Source organism: Zalophus californianus, chromosome 11, assembly GCF_009762305.2.
Source record: "Zalophus californianus isolate mZalCal1 chromosome 11, mZalCal1.pri.v2, whole genome shotgun sequence".
In the NCBI taxonomy this organism is placed as follows: domain Eukaryota; kingdom Metazoa; phylum Chordata; class Mammalia; order Carnivora; family Otariidae; genus Zalophus; species Zalophus californianus.
The window spans coordinates 63733415-63748884 of record NC_045605.1 but is presented as its reverse complement, the minus strand read 5'-3'; the positions used below and the strand labels follow the sequence as shown (position 1 = coordinate 63748884).

The window sequence follows — 15470 nt, the reverse complement described above, 5'->3', positions numbered from 1 at the left end:
CACAAGTGAATACCACATAGCAGCCTCAGACAGGGGACAAGTTTTGAAGTTTATCTGCACGACTCTTGTCTAAACAATCAACAAAATAAATTAAGTCTTCATTAGCATTTCCTGACTAGGGCAAATAAATACACCCTCTCTGGCCAGTTTTGTGACACAATGCGGAGCTGGGAAGAGTATTTCTACCACTCGGATACAACAGACATGAATCACCTCAAGAGCACAGGTGGAGTCAAATGTAGTTAAAAAAAAAAAGTGGTAAGTTTTGTGTATTTATCACCGTTGTTTTAAATTTAATTTATTTAAGTTTACACAATTCAAGTCTTAATAGCAGCTACATTTAACAACTGACTTACAACAACTTTCCTCTACTGCCCCTGAGGCCACGTGGACCAGCTTCAGTCCAGTCACCCAGCAGAACTGAACATGACCCGCCATAACCCACCGGGCCACCAGAGGGGTCAGTCCTGGCCCCTGCCCTCTAGAGTCTAGGCTGTGGGCTGCCAGAGATGGAATCCTCTGTGAGCCTCAGGTTCTTCATCTTTTTTGGGGAAAATCATGGCCACCATCTCTCAAGGTGTAGGGAGGATTATATGCCCACATAACTCTCCTCCAACATGCTCCGCGCACCCATGCGCTAGCTCACGTGCATCACCTCCCTCAAATACACCCAAATACACACAGCACCTCACAGGTACCATGCACATATTTTGAAGCCACATATTGCCCTCCTCCTTCCAAGCCACACCACATGCACTGACAGGTCGGCCCCTCCTCCACCACGCACAGACAAGTTTGCGTGTCCACAGCTGCCTCCCATATATTACCTCAGACACTCCACGTGCCCATTTGTCTCTAGCTGTGTCTCTCACACACACACCCATCAGCCACCCACCCAAACCACCACACAATACTCATACACGCATATGTATGTGAAACTCCTTCACATACTTCACACATGCACACCCCCACCAACTATCTATTACCCCCCAATTCAAGGCATGCCACGCAGCAGCGGATACCTTACCCTACCCACCACACGGCCCCCATCACTCCAGACAGACCACACACAGTTCCTGCCCTCTGCAAAACATAGACACACGCCTCACCTGCCTATATGCCACGGCCTACCTCTAGGTCTCTCCACACTCGTGTATCACAGGCACCCACACATGCTGCCCCATCCACTGAGCTCCCACACTCAACACATTCCCATATCACCCCCATGTTCCGAGACAGAAGACCCCTCTGCCAGCCCCTAAACCCACCCCTGGACCCAAGAGCATGAGGGGCATCCAGGCAGGAGGAGGTGGGAGAGCTTGAGTGAGCTTCCCTGGGGTGACAGCTTGCTTCCCTGGAGGTCAGACTCTGGCCGGTGATGCAAGGGCCCGGGGGAATAGACGGCCGGGGTGGGGGAGGGGACAAGGACTGCTGGATCAGCACCCTGGTTTCCTTAGGCCCAGCCTCAGTCACCATGGGGGGGCTCTACAGCCCCCCCTCCTCGCTGCTCTCCCCCAGATCCCCACCCCCAAAGAAGCCCCACCTGCTTCTGGAAGCTCCTCCCACACCCAGCAAGAGAAGGCCTCTTTGGGGGTATGTGGGCCTTGTTCAGGGTGCAGTGAATGCTGAGCTCAGGCTCTCCTGGCCTCATGGAAGGGACCAGAAGGCAAGAGGCACGGGATCCTGGTGGGAAGGTAAACAGGGAAGTCAGGACTCCCAACTACAAACCCCGCAGATACTCTCAGAACCCCAGGGCATGTCCCCTTCCTGCATCTTGCCAGACTGAGGCCGTGGCAGAGGCACATCCTATCCTTGGCTGTCCCAACTCCCAGCTCCATCTGAAGGTCGGGGCCTGTCCAGTCCCTCTGACCGTCCTGTACTCCTGCACTGCCCTCGCCTCCTGGCCCAGCAGCAGCAGAGTGAGACCTGGGGGGAGGGGTCCATGTCTGCTCCCGGCACCCTGGTGTCCGTGTGGCCTGGGTGGGGGCCTCTCTCCTGGACCACCCCATCATCCGAGGGAGGAGGAGCCAGCGTCCAGGTCCAGCAGCTGCCAGCCGGGCTCCAAGGCCCATGCCAGGCAGATGCCGGCACTTCGGACCAGCACCTCCAGCTCACTGTGAGGGCGGCCTCAGCCTGGGCCCTGGCAGACACACGGAGGCCATCTCAATGGCACGTCGCCCCTTCTAACAGCACCACCCACCAATGATCCGGAGTAATTCAGGCCTGGAAGGATGCTAGTGGGGCAGGCACCTCGCTCTTTAGAAAGTGTGGGCTTGTTCTCACTCTTGTGCACATGCAGGCTCGCACTCTCTCGCACGCGCACGCACACACACACACACACACACACACACACACACACACACACACTTGGGCCCAGAGACAGGCCATCCCAGGCCGGCCCCACCCTAGTGCAGCCTGCTCTCTGGACTCCACACCCTGGTCCTCCCAGCAAACACTGCTTTCAGGTTTCCATGGCAACAGCGGTTGGGTCCGATTGTCGAGTTACAAGTCCTTCCCTCTGTCTAGCCTGGGGAGTTTCCAGGGGACACAGGCCGTGCATCTAGTCTGGGCTCCAGACTTGGCTTGGCCATGACTCATCTCTGGGTGGGACAAGTCCCTAATCCCCTGGTGTCAGTGTCCCCGGGGCACAGGGACGGTGAGGCTACACTCTGAACCTTTTAGCTCTGACACACTGACGCTAAATAATTCTACATATCAGAAACATCTAGTTAAAAAGATAACATCAAGAGATCTTACAAAAGCAATAGAAAAAAGAACAGATCCTGGGAAACTTCACAAGAAGCTTCTCAGACATACAAAAGAACACACTAAAATGCTAATAAAACAAACTTGAAATCTCACCTATACAAACACCCACGATAAAAAGAGACTTCCCCTCCGTTCCCCTATGGTCCTGCAATTTTGTCCAATCAATGTGCACATTCAATGCCATTCTAATCACGAGTGCGGTAGGATTTGTTTTCAATGGGACAAATTTATTACAAAATTCATCTGGAAAAATAAGTCAATTTTCCAAGATAACCAAGAAAATGTGCAAGAGAAAAAGAATAAGGACTTGGCACACCAGCTACGAATCTGAGATAAAACCTCAGCACGGGCTGGGGAACGACCCACGGACCAATGCAATGTGGAAACAGACCCACATCTGCAGAGGAAATTGGGTTATGCTAAAGATGGCCTCACAAAATGCCGACGAAATGTTGCACTATTTAGTCAATGATTTCCAGATCAACTTGCTATCCACCTGGGGGGACAAAAGTTCTCTCCCCCCCTCACGTCACACACAAAAACATGTAACAGATGCATTAAAGACGTATGGTAAAAAAAAAAAAAAAGAAAACAAAAAGACTACAAGTAGAAAATGTTGGAGAATATTCTTCTGATCGTGTGTAGGAGCTTTTCTAAGTATGTTCCTAAATCCAGAAGCCATAAGGATTTTATAAGGTTAAAAACAACAGTGCCTTGTACAGCAAGAGACGCTGCGCATGGGACTGAATATAAAGCTGGCAAACAGTACTGAGGGAGGGCGTGTCTGGGGCGGTCCTCATGGGTAGTCTTTCTGGAAGGAAATGTGATCCTATGAACGCACCAAAGACCTTTAATGAATATCTCTGAGGCAGTCATTCTTTCTGAGCCAGGAATTTCACTTCCCTGAAGCTATTCTAAGAAAGTTATCAGGTGAGCATGGAAATTTACGTACAAAGATCTTCATCATAGAGGATTCTGGAATTCTTGAAATGATGCAAATAGGAAAATGGTTAAATACATTTCAATAAGTCCATAAAAGAACCATGATATAGCCATTAAAACAAAATTCATCTAATAATGTTTAATGATATGTAAAAACAGGTTACGGAGAAAATTTAGAGAACAAAACAGCTACACGACTTTGTTAATATATGCACACACAAACCTGTGTAATTGCCACTTGTGAACAAACTCATACTGTACATTTTTTCAGATAACACCCAAAAAGAGTTTTTTTCCAAAATAGCACCTCAAGAGAATTGAAACCCATCTTTTTTTTTTAAGTAGCCTCCACACCCAGCATGGACCCCAACACGGGGCTCGAGCTCACGACACTGAGATCAAGACCTGAGCCGAGATCAAGAGTTGGACACTTAACCAACCGAGCCACCCAGACACCCCTGAGACCCATTATTTTTAATTAACTATTTTATGAAGTAATAACACAACACAAAACAACCTTACTTTTGGCATCTACCCTGGAAAGCTCATACCTCCACTCACTGCACAGCTCCCTACTGTTTCCAGCAGCACAGCACCAGTGACTTGCTCAGGGCACGAGCTACCTGAGGCTTCCTTCCTGACACTGAGCTGAAGCTTTTCCTCTGCGACAGCAGCCTTTCTTTGAAGACTATTCGTGCAAAGTTCATAAAAATGCATCCTTCCCCCAAATACCAATGCTATTGGCAGAACAAGTAAAAATTAAGTGGTTGATAAAAGCCTAGGAAGAAAGAGCTAAGAGACAGAATAGCAGCAGAGCATACATTTTCTTTTAAGCCTAAGATAGGCAGAACTTTTTTAAGATGACAGACTTCACTGAAAGAGAAAATAACATACGACTTTACCTGGGCGTTTCTGCTTTAGGGTTTAGCTTACTTGTTTTCTTTATTTCTTTTTCCTCCTTTTTTTTTTTTCTCTCTTAATGAACTAGGGGTTACCAGGGTGGGTGCATAAGTAAAAGATTAAAAAGAAATGCACTGGGGTGCCTGGGTGGCTCAGTCAGTTAAGTGTCTGCCTTCGGCTCAGGTCATGATCTCAGGGTCCTGGGATCGAGCCCGGCGTGGGGCTCTCTGCTCAGTGGAGTCTGCTTCTCCCTCTACCCTCCCCCCTGCTCGTGCTCTCTCTTTCTCTCTCTCTCTGTCAAATAAACAAAATCTTAAAAAAATAAAAAATAAATACATGAAGGAAAAGATGTTCAATTTTATTATTCACTGGGAGATACAATTCCAATATCACAACAAATAGTGCACACTCACCAGAACAGCTAACATAAGACAGGAAAAACCAAAGTTTGGTGAGGATGTGGAGCAAACCGGCCTCACGCACTGCTGGTGAAAGGGTATTGGTAGAACCATTTCGGAAAACTCTGGCAGCATCTACTAAAGCTGAACATAAAACTCAGCAATTGCACAACTGGGTTCCTGGCCCACGGAAATACATATGTGCACCAAAGGACATGGACAAGCCTGTTTCTAACAGCACTAGGGTCATAACCGCCAAATACTTTAAAATTCCAAAATGCCATCCACAGTAGGATGGATATATAAATTGTGCTACAGTCACACAATTAAATTCTATATAGTGACGATAAGTGAACTACCATGTAACTGTATACCTAACACAGACAGATCTCCCAAATATCATATTGAGCAAAACAAGACACACTCAAGTTGGAGATAATGAATTATTCCATTTATGTAAATGCTGAACACGAGCAAAATTAATTGATGATGTTAGGGGTCAGGACAACTGCTTTGGGAGGAGGCAGTTACCAGAAGCGGCTCAAAGGGAGCTTCTAGGGTGCTGGCAACATTCTGTTTCTTAGTCTGGGTTTTGTTAACATGACTGTATTCAGCTGTGAAAATGCATTATAAACTGTGCACTAAAAATCTGTGCTTTTTAAAAAATTTATTTTTAATTTTAAGTAAGCTCTAGGCGTGGGGCTCAAACTCATGACCCTGAGATCAAGAGTCGCATGCTCCACTGACTGAGCCAGCCAGGTGCCCCAATTTGTGCTTTTATATATACTGTATGTATTTCGAAAAGTTACAAGATAGAAATAAAGCAAAAAGTTAACAGGAGTTATCTCTAGGTGTCTTATTTTTCTTCCCTATATTGTTTCATATATTCCAAATTTACTGCAATGTTTTAAAAAATATTTTAATCTATTTTACAACATATGTTCATGTCACATGATGCCACCATGCTTCTAAAAAAGGTGTTGTGAAGTTGGCCTGGGCAAGAAGCTACCACTTCTCTTCCTAAGGAGTATCTGGTTCCTTTTTCCTGAGCCTGGGCCAGTGGTTCCCAAATCTATCTGGATATCAGAGTCAACTGGGTAGCTATTTAAAGTTTCCGATTCTGGGGCCCCACTCCCGGAGACTGGGATTCAGTTGGTCTAGCATGGGCTCCAAAATGGCGTCCCTCAAGCTCTCAAGTACTGGGACTCTGCACCAGTGTCTGAACTGTCATAGCTTCAACTCCCCCTGCTGGACAGGGGCTGGGAAAGCCTGCCTGGGGTACCCACAGTCCCGCCTCGGTAGGGCTGGGAAAGGAGGACTAGGCCCTAGGATTTGGGAGCTTCCTGGGAGAGCGAGCTTGGAAAGCCCAAGGTAGTCCCGCAGCCTTACAGGACAGGGAGTACAGCAAAGCCGTTAGGATCACAGATGTGGAGTTAAATAGACAAGGGCTCAAATCCTGTTCTGTAACAAGCTCCATGACCTTGGGCTTAACCTCTCTGATCCTTAGCTATCTCACAGGAAATCTAACACCTATTTCACAGAATTATGAATATGAAAGAAGACAATGTATGTAGAATATTTAACACAAAGCCTGGCATGTTGTAAGATCACAACGTCAATAGTAACGATATACACTATGCTAAGGATTATGCAATACTTAACACAGTATTGCTACATTTGTATATTATATAATGCTTTATACATAGTATAGAGAGATGCACTGATATTGAATATGGACAGTCCAAATTATGGAAAATCAGACGTTGTGATGATTGTTTTAGGAAATACACTTTTGTCTATTATGGTCTCCTTTTGCAGATGCTATAAATCAAAATTCATTCATTCATTCATTCATTCATTCAATCAACAGAAGTTAAGGGTACAATCTTTGAAAATTTGCCTCCCCAGTTATGTGACAAAGTGACCTTGGGCAACTTACTTATCCACTCCATGTCCCAGTTTCTTCATTTGCAAAATGAGAATGATAATAGTATCCACCCCAGAGGGTGGTTCTTACTGTTGTATGAGTTAATCTGTGTAAATGGCTCAGAAGTATCTGCGGTGTGCTTTAAGTTGTCAGTAAATTTCAGCCGTTATTATCCCTTCAACATTTATGAGTGCTTACTGTGTATACACACAGTCTGCTGAGGACACACAATGAAAAAGACAGACATGGCTCCTGCCTTCATGGAGCTTATAATCGAATCATAGTCAAGTGTATACTTTTTTAAGTGGCTGAGCAAGTGGGACCTTTCCCAGCAGAGTTACATCGTGTGGCTGCACATTCCAGTCATCACAGCCCTTCGTCACACCCTATCCTAAAATCCTAAATTTCCTGTGACACATCAGGCTTCCTGTGGCACAGTTTATGATCCTCATACAGGAGAAGGCTCTGCTGAAGAGCCGAAAGTCCAGCCACCCTAAGACCCTCCATGGGGCTCAGCCCACACTGGCTGGGATGATATTGCTGAGCTCCCTTTGAAGCAGGTATATGTAGCCACTGGAAAGCTCACGTAAATCTAGCCCCTGTGCAGCAGAGCAGGGGGATAGCATAAACCCTAAAGTCCAGTACTGTCCAACTCTGGAAGGAAGGCTCTGATGCACTGAACCCCTCTGCTCTGGGCTGGAGAGCCCTGGAGACATCCAAGCCACTGGAAGGCAGCTGGCCTTGGATCTTCTTGTTTCCACCAGCCATGCCTCCATACCTGGCTTTCATTCATTCACTGCACTTATATGGAGCACCTACTCTATGTACAGCCCTCCACTAAGGGTACAGAGCCAAGCAAGACAGGGCCTTACCCTCAGAGTCACAGCCAACTAGCATATTTAGATATAACCCATGATTAAAGTTGACTAAGACTTATGATAGAGTTTAGCACTTTGTGTGACTGAGGACAACTGAGCAGGCTTCCTGGCAGAGGTGGCACTGAGTCCTGAAGGATGTCGGGAAGTTTACCAGGTGAAGATATGGAAGGAACCACAGGTACAGCCCCGAAACGGAAGACAGAACATGAGTTTGCAGGACAGGTGCAGATGGGAAAGAGATCAAATCTTCGGCTGAGTGCTGACCCGATGTGAGGAGACTGTGTGATCCTGGTAACAAAACACCAGAGAGAAGTAGGCAGAAGAATCCCAAAAAATCACAGAAGGCTGGGAATAGTTTGTGTTCCTATCAGAGTATAAAGACCTCCTAATACGCAGGACATCAGGCCGAGTCCTCAGAAGAGTATTGCTTTAGTAGTGAGGTTAAATTAGCCCTTGGCTAAAGGCTGCTCTGGACCTACCCTAACAAAGATTAAAAGAAAACCTCAAAAGGATCCAAATTCTAAATAATTTAACTGTGTGAGAACAAAGTCTAACACTATTTAAAGGAATAAAACAAAATCCAGCACCCAACAGTGTAAAGTTCACAGCATCCATCCTTCAATCAAAAATTATCAGACATGTAAAAAATCAGGAGGATCGAACACATAATTCAGAAGAAAAATTAGTCACGAGGAAAATATCTAGAGATGACATTAGCAGACCAGAATGTGAAAAGAGCTATTACAGACTTATTCCATATAGGAAAGAAGGCAGAAGAAAATATGGCTATAATAAGAAGAGAAACGGAAGATGTAGCTAAGACCCAGATCAAACTTCTGGAGTTGAAAAACACAATACCTAAAACAAAAAATACACTATGTAGAATTAGATACTGCAGAAGAAAAGATTATGAATTCAAAGACACAGCCATAGAAATAATCCAAAATAATGCTCAGGAAAAAAGTGCTGAAAAAAGAAGTTATTGGTGAATTGTGGAACAATATCAAGTTGTCCAACATACATGTATTTGGAATTCCAGGGGTGGGGGAGGAGCTGAGGAGGAGAGGCAGAAAAAAATATTTGAAGAAATAATGACCCAAATTTTTTCAAATTGGATGAAAATTATACACCCACAGGTCCAACAACGTCAAAAGACTTCAAGCAGAAGAAATATAAAGAAAACTACACTGAGATACCTCATGATCAAATTACTGAAAAGATTTTTTTTAAGAAAAAAAATCTTAAAAGCAGCCAGAAAAGGGGAAGGGAACGCACACTGCAAACAGGGACAAAGAAAAGAAAGGCAGCACACAGCTCATGGAACAATGCAAACCAGAAGACAGTGCAGCAACATCTTTATAGCACTGTGGGGGGAGGAGGAGCCCTGTCAATTTTAATTTTATTTCTGGTCAAAATATATTTCAAAAAGGAAAGCAAGATAAAAACTGTTTCGTACAAATAAAATCTGAGAGAATGCATCACCAGCAGATCAGTACTATAAGGAATGTTAAAATAAGTCCTGCAGGGAAAAGGAAAATGATACTAGAGGATGATTTACAAATACATATGAAGAGCATTGGAAATGGTAAATATGTAGGTGCCCATGAAAAGTTTTTCTCACTAAACAAACAAACAAACAAACAAACAAACAAAACCTGAACCCAGCAACATATAAAAAAGGATTATACATCTTGATCAAGTAGGACTTATTCTGGGGATGCAAAGGTGCCTTATCTAAAAATCAGTCTTAATATGATATTGATACAATATACAGTATCAGTAGAAAAACCACATGATTGTCTAGTGGATGCAGAAAAAGCTTTCGAAAAAATTCAATACCTCTTCATGATAAAATCATTCAACAAACCAAGAACAGAAGGGGATTCCCTCAACCTGATAAGGGGCACCTATGAAAAACCAAAAACTGAAATCATACTTAACAGTGAAAGACTGAATGCATTATCTACCCTTAAGATCAAACCAAGGATGCTCGCTCTTGAAAAATCTGTTGTAACTGGAGGTTCTAGCCAAGACGATTAGGCAAGACAATGAAATAAAAGGCATCCAGATTATAAAGGAAGACGTAAAACTATCTGTATTCATTGATGACATGATTTTGTATAAAGAATATCTAAGATATCACCAAAAAACTATTAGAACTAATAAACAAGTTCCACAAGCTTACAGGACACAGATCAGTTATATTTCTATACACCTGCAGTGAACAATCCAAAAAAATGAATTTACAATTCAATTTGCAAGAGCATCAAAAAGAATAAAACACTTGGGAATAAATTTTTTAAAAAGAAGTACAAGACTTTACAATGGAAACTACAAACTTCTTTGAAAGAAAGTGAAGAAGACCCAAATAAATAAAAAGGCATCCTGGGTTTATGGATCAGAAGTTTCAATATTTTTAAGATGGCGATACTCACCAAATTGATCTACAGATTAAACATAATCCACATCAGAACACCAGCTGGTTTCTCTGTCAGAAACTGACAAGCTGATCCTAAAATCATATGGAAATTCAAGGGACCCAGCATAGCCAAAACAATCTTTAAAAAGAACAAATTTGGAGAGCTCCCACTTCCTGACTTCAAAGACTTACAACAAAGCTACAAGAATCAAGACTGTGGTATTGGTATAAGGACAGACACATGAATCAAGGCAGTAAACTGAGAGTCCAGGAATAAACTCACATTTATAAGTCAATTTTGGGCAAGGATGCCAAGACCATATAATGGTGGAAAGAATAGTTTTTTCAGCAAATGGTGTTGGGACAACTGAATATCTAAAATGAGAAAGACTTGGCATCCTCTACCTCACACTCTATACAAAAATTAACTCAAAATGAATCAAAGATCTAAATGTAAGCACTACAACTGTAAAACTGTTAGAAGAAAATGTAGGCACAAATCTTTGTGACCTTGGTTTAAGCAACGATTTCTTAGATACGACATCAAAAGCATAAGCAACAATAGAAAAAAATAGATAAACTTCATCAAAATTTAAAACTTTTGTGTTGCAAAAGATATCATGGAGAAAGTGAAAAGATAAGTCACAGAATTCGATAAAGCATTTGCAAATCACTATCTGATAATGGACTTGTATCTAGAATACCTAACAAATGGTTACAACTCAGTAATAAAAAGACAAATAACCCATTTTAAAAACAGGCAAAGGGGGCGCCTGGGTGGCTCAGATGGTTAAGCGTCTGCCTTCGGCTCAGGTCATGATCCCAGGGTCCTGGGATCGAGTCCCGCATCGGGCTCCCTGCTCCTTGGGAGCCTGCTTCTCCCTCTGCTTCTCTCTCTCTCTCTCTCTCTCTCTGTCTCTCATGAATGAATAAATAAAATCTTTAAAAAAAAAAAAAAAACAGGCAAAGGATCTGAATAGACATTTTCCCAAAGATATACAAATGGCCTGTAGGCACATCATTAGCCATTATTAGTCATCAGGGGAAATATAAGTCAGAACCACAATGAGATGCCCCTTCACACTCAGTGGGATAGCTATAATAAAAACCACAAATAAAACATTTTGTTAAGGATGTAGAGAAATTAGAAACCTCATACATTGCTGGTGGGTATGTGAAATGGTGCAGCCATTTTGGAAAATAGTCTGGCAATTCCTCAAAAGGCTGAACATTAGATTCCCAGAAGTTCTACTCCCAGGTATATACCCAAGAGAAATGAAATGTGTCCACAAATTTTCACAGCAACATCATTTATAATAGCAAAAAGCGAAAACAATCCAAATATCCATCAATTGATGAATGGATAAACAAAATGTGTGTGTCCATACAATGGAATATTATTTGGTAGCAAAAGAAATGAACTATTGAGACATACTACAACGTAGAACAACCTTGAAAACATTCTGCTAAGGAAAAAAGCCAGTCACAAAGACCACATATTATGTGATTTCATTCATAGGAATGGTCCACGATAGGCAAATCTGTAGAGAAAATAAGGTAGCAGTAGCCTATGGCTGGGGGTGGGTAGAAGGGGAGTGACAGTTGATGGGCATGCAGCTTTTTTGGGGGGGGTAGATAATGAAAATGTTCTAAGATTGATTGTACTGATGGTTGCACAACCTAAAACCCACTGACCTGTACACTACATATAGGTGAACTGTATGGTGTATGAATTACATCCCAAGAAAAATGTTATTTTTTTAAAAAGAGACAATTCACTGTTTAATGCAAAAAAAAAAAATGTGTATTGTTGGGTGTATATCATAGCTAAAAGCAAAATGCATGACAATAGCTCAAAAGACAGGAAGAATGAAGTATACTGTTGTAAGGTTCTCAATGATATTCATGAATGGTATAATATTATTTTAAGGTTGAAGATGTATAATATAAACCCTAAGCAACCACTAATAAAAACAAACAAAAAAAGAATTTACAATTAATAAGCTAAGAACGGAGATAAAATAGACTCACACACACAAAAAAACCCCACAAAAACAAAACAAAACAAAACAAAACACCCAATCTAAAAGAAAGCAAAAAAAGAAGACAAAGGAACAAAGAACAAGCAGGACAAATAGAATGCCAATGGCAAGATGGCAGATTTAAACTCAACCATACTGATAACAACATTAATTGTAAGTGGTCTAAACACTCCAATTAAAAAGTCAAATTTGTCAAATTGGATAAAAATAACACAATTACATGCTTTCTAAAAAAAAACTTTGAAAATATAAAGTCAGAGAGATGAAAAGTACAAGGATAGAAAAAGATATGCCATGCAAACACTAGTCAACAGAAAGCCAGAGTGATTACACAGACCAACTGGAAATATTACCAGAGATGAAGAACATTTTATATTAATGAAGGGATTAACTTCTCAAAAGGATATAACAACCTTAAATGTGTATGCACTTAGGAACAGAGCTGCAAAACACATGATGCAAAAAGTGATAGATCTGAATAGAAAAAACGAAATGAAGGAGAAATATCTAGGTAGCAGCTGTAGTCATCAGCTTAGAGATGGAAGTTGAAGCCATGAAAATCAGATCAGCAGAAACAAGTGTAAGGGAGAAAAGACATCAAGACAGAATGCTGGGGCACTTTAGCACTGCCAGGGTGATCAGAAGAAACTCTCAAGAAACAAACAGAGAAATGACTATCAGAATAGGAGGCAGAAAAGGAGAGTGTGAGGTCATGGAACTCAAGAGAAGAGTGCTTCAAAAGGTAGAAGGTTGCTCAGCTACATCAAATGCTGCTGAGATAAACTAGGACCTCATAGGCTGCAGCAGGATTTACAGAAAGAATCAGTGGAGACACGGGGAGAGTGGGAACAGAAGCCAGTGGATTGAGCAGGAGTTGAGGATATGAAGATAATAAACCCAGATTTTGATTTCAACAGCCTTGGCTGAGAAGAGTAGGAGACAGAGGAAGTTGTAAAGTCAAGGTATTTTTGTTTTGTTTCTTAACTGGGTTACAATGGAAGGAGCCAGGAGAGTGGAGACGATGAAGATCCAGGGTACAATGAATGAGCAATAGAAGGGGGTACTCGGGCAGGGGTTGAGGGAAGGGTTACCAGATCTTCTGTGGAGAGGCTAACTGGAAGAGGGACATCTATCTCTCAGTATAATGGAGGCCAGAGGCATGGATGGACATGGATGCAGGTCAGTTTGGAGCCCAGGGCAGAGGTTAAAGAAATTACCTCCTGCTAAGTTTTCTTTTCCTTATAAAGAGAGAGTTTAGGTCAGCTGCTGGGAGTGAGTGGGGAAGCTGTGGTGTGGAAAAGCAGAGGGGTATGTGAGAGCTCTGAAACAGCAGGGGGGGGGTGCAGTTGGAGTAGACGTAGGCAGCAGGACTGCTGGGCACTGTTGGGGCCTCAGTTGAGGCTATGGACCACGAAGTTGGACGAGCGTCAGTTCATGAAGGGATTCCCACCCCCCATCTCAGCCTTATAATAAGCCAGGACTGGAGAAGGCAGGCAGTTGCCACGTTCTAGGGGAGGCTACGGGGCCAGGTGGTGAATGATAAGCGGTTCAAGTAATAGGCCATAGCATCCAGACTGGAGGGGAACAAGAGCTGATTCAGGGTGAGGGGAAGAAGTAAGAGGCAGGAGCCTGAAGGTCTCTATGAACAGATATGGTGGAGGCAAGGGAGAGAGAGCACATAGGAGGTATACGGAGATTAAAACTTCAGAGGTGGAATGGTTTCAAATGATGACCAGATCATGGAAATGGGTTGCTGAAATAGAGGTGACAGTCAGTGAGTTGAAGACAACAAGTAACTCAGAAGCCAGGGTTTGGAGGAGCTGTCTTCATAGACATGGAAGCTTCTGGTATTATGGCAGAACCTAGGACAAAAACATTGTGACAAAATTCTTTTGCTGTCTGGGTCCCTACATAGCTGGATCATCTAACTTTGCCCTTAATTATGACTATTCCCAGCCTGCAGAGATATAGCCTTATAACTCAGCCTTCATCCCTGAGGCTGCCTGGCTCCTCACCTCCCTTATCCTTCTAGTTATAGCCTCGTGTGCCCTTACAGGTCTGACCACAGGTGAAACACCATGCTTGTTGGCACCATCTTGAATTACGTAGTTTTTAAGAGATACTGGCAGAGCCTGTAAACATGGAAAAGCCAGAGTGGTGTTGAGAGCCTAGTGTAAGGGGCACCAAATCCCAGAAACCCAGGATGGCCAGGAGTGCTTGCCAGCTAGCCATCAGCCAGATACACAGTCACAGTGTGCTCAGAGCCTCTGTGTGCAAGAAGCAAGGTCATAACCAAAAGACCACGCACTCCCAATACGCCCCTTGACTCCCATCCAGCGAGGCTGGCTCCCTGGCCTGCAGTGAAGAGAAAGAGCCTTGAGTAGGGGCCCTGGGTTCTAGTCCTGACTCTGCCATGAACTTGCAGTGTGACCGTGCCCTGAGGCCTCGGTTTGCCTGCTACACAAGGGCAGTGCGATCCCAAAGACTCTTGCAGCCTAGATGGTCTACGGGTGTGGGTGGAGGAAGGAGATGCTAATCAGCTCACAGGGCTCAGAATCCCTGAGCTGCAGAAGATAAATGAGCAGAAGTCTTCAAGTTTCATGAGAGTCCTTTGCAGAGTCATCCCTCTGGGGTTCGCTCCCTGCACCCCTCCTCCTCCTCCTCCTTCCTGAGAGCCTCTGAAGTAAGCTCAAGTGGTACCCCCATGCCTCCCATCTTTCTCTTCATGAGATTTTCTTTAGGCTAAAAAGTCAACCTGGTTTGAGGCTGTGTTGAAAAGGAGAACACAGGAGGCCCCAGCCACATGGCCATACCAGAGACACATGGCTCTCCACCGAGCTTCCCTTTTAGGGCACATTCATCACAAACCCCATCAGAAACTCAGAACCAACATCCACGAGAGCTCCAGATGCCCCTGTATGTCTCTGGCCTGGTCCCTGGAAGGCAGGCAGATTCCTCAGGTACCAGGGACCCTCAGTACCCCATGTTGCAGCTGGTGAGGGGATCCCATCATATTGCCTCATCTGTACCCAGGACTGAGTCCCTTCCTTCACAAGGTAGCTGTTTCTGCCTATCCTTTGGGCCAATGATACATCCTAGGGCCCTTGACATCAGTGAAGAACAAATGAAGTCCTGTCAGGAGTCTTGGGAAAGACCCACTTTGTGACTGCAGAAGACAGGCCTGGGTTATCAGCC

The 15470-nt window shown here is 43.7% G+C and overlaps 1 protein-coding gene across 4 annotated transcripts in view; it reads right to left on the bottom strand.

Annotated features, from left to right (window-relative positions):
- TUB (TUB bipartite transcription factor) overlaps nucleotides 1–15470 on the bottom strand; it is an 81681-nt gene that overhangs the window by 44576 nt on the left and 21635 nt on the right. The gene's annotated exons all lie outside the window — the stretch shown is intronic.